Here is a 2402-nt window from a genome sequence, read left to right as displayed (position 1 = left end):
ACTCTTCTTGCTTAGCATAGCATAATAGCATAGTAATGAAGATGGAGAAGATGGCAAGCTTAAGCATTGAAGCATGGCTCTTGGTTGGATTTGCATTCCAAGAGTGTTGGTGTAGGCTCTCAACTTCTCAACAAGCTTGGAGAGAAGGAGATGGAGTTCTTCCACTTTCACCAAGTGAGAATGTGTGAAAAATGAGAGAGAGAGAGAGAGAGTGTGTGTGTGTGTGTGTGTGTGTGTGTGTGTGTGTGTGTGTGTGTGTGTGTGTGTGTGTGTGTGTGTGTGTGTGTGTGTGTGAGAGTGTATACCACCAAGCACACCCCTTGCTTGCTTTGGTCAACCCCTCCTTGTAGCTCAAGCTTGAAGCTCATTGGACCCCTCTAAGCCTGGCCAATCACATGCACAATGCATTTCAAACAACATGGGTAGCCTTTGGACAAGTGTCCTCCTTACCCCTTTGAGAGAGAGAACTTGAAAATATCTAGATATTTGTTGAATTGAACTAGAAGTTCATTGGCCCCTCTTTAGCCCAACTAATTGGATTCAAGCACACCATGTGGCTAAGCATAGGGAGAGCTTGACATGTGTCCATGTGCCCCTTGAGAAAGGGGGTGCCCTTTGGGTGAGTGGGAGATTAAGAAAAAGATTCTCCTAACTTTGGGGCTTTCCCCCTCATTTGAAGGGTCTCTTTTTTACTCAAGCACCTTACCTCCCATGCATGGTAAGCTTCTCAAGAAACTTCCTCATCAAGCATGACAAGCACATCAAGCACCTTAGTCAGCAAGCACGACAAGCACCTCAAGCACCTTAGTCAGCAAGCACCTCAAGCACCTTACTTATCAAGCATGACAAGCACCTCAAGCACCTTAGTCACCAAGCATGACAAGGACCTCAAGCACGCTAGTCACCAAGCATGACAAGCACCTCAAGCTTGGGCCGGGTTCCCACCTCAAGCACTACCTAAGGTCTAAGGACTTTTAACACTAACCTCTAGAGGTCTTTAATGAAGCTAACCCTAAGATCTTTTAAGCTCCATTATATGCACGTTGCTCTTTGATAGACTACCTCCTTTTGGACCCCTATTGAGATGTAACCATCTCTCCTCTTGGTCCCCTATTGAGGTAAGTCTAGAAGCACTTATTGCACATTGCTCTTTGGTAGACCGTCTCCTTTTGGACCTCTATTGAGATGCAACCATTTCTCCTTTTGGTCCCCTATTGAGATAGATCTAGAAGCACATATCTATATCCTAACTCTTGTTCCCCTTTTATCGTCCCATATTAAATGACCAGTTTAATATGAGAAAATCATTTGGTAAAGTTAGATATAATATTTTATGACATTTTCCTTCCACACATCCACTCATGAAAATAAGTGTAGTATCTAAGAATTAATATCCCCTCTATGCACCTGGAGGCAAGTATACATGTGGCACGCTTGACACTATCTTTGCAATAGACATGGTTAAAATTATTTGAGGAGAATTCAAGTCATCAAGTAGATCTTCTTCTTCCTCCTCATCCTTCTCACTTCGAGGATTCAACACCGTGTTGGCTACCATTTTAGATTTCTTAGGGTGATCTTTTAATTTATGCTTGCCCAAACATCCATAGCATAATCCTTCCTTCATGGACTTTTTCCTTTGTTGCGGGGTCAGCACTAAATGATTAAATTCTCTCTCTATCATGCGAGAAACTTTCCTTTCAATACATGAGACAAGTGATCATATGTGGATCCTTGGCTTCCTTCCCACGCATATGAGAGTGCCTTATTGCACATGTACTAGGATTGAGGGATGTGGAAACCTACTCCATGAGGATCTGTGGCTAGGTTGGTCCAGACCCATTCTGCCATCTTGTAACACAAGAGTAGATTAAATGGCCTCATTCAGTGTACTAAATTTTCCTTTGTGCACAAGAGGCCTCAAAGAAAATTCTTGCACTTGCAAAAAGTCAAAAATATGATGAGACATGTTTGAAACAACTTCATGATGCTTACCCGCATACTCTTGTACGATCATGTTCATCTAGGATAAAAAGAACCATGTATCAAGTGTGCAACTATGCTCATCACTAGGCACAAACTATCCAATGATCATCACTTTGAAATCTACCCAAGTCTTAGGCACTAGCTTATCTTGCTCTATCTTACACCACCATCTATGTGCAGTTGTGCGCGTATGTCGCACGTGTCAATGCAAGGAACTTGCCGATACACCATGTGCGAGCCACAAATGGCTCCAAGCACACAACAAGCCTAAACTAGTAAGCTCAAAGAAGGCGATGGTGTGTCACTCACAGCTCTACGCTTGCTTCGTGGAGGATTCTTCACCGCGAAGAAGAAGGAGCCGCCGCTTCGCCGCGCTCAACCGCTTCGCCGCCGCCATGCCGTCATCGCAATGCTCG

This window comes from Adiantum capillus-veneris, chromosome 8 (assembly GCF_014529385.1).
Source record: "Adiantum capillus-veneris isolate H3 chromosome 8, ASM1452938v2, whole genome shotgun sequence".
NCBI classification, from domain to species: domain Eukaryota; kingdom Viridiplantae; phylum Streptophyta; class Polypodiopsida; order Polypodiales; family Pteridaceae; genus Adiantum; species Adiantum capillus-veneris.
The sequence above is the reverse complement of the archived record's forward strand: the minus strand, read 5'-3'. Positions refer to the sequence as shown.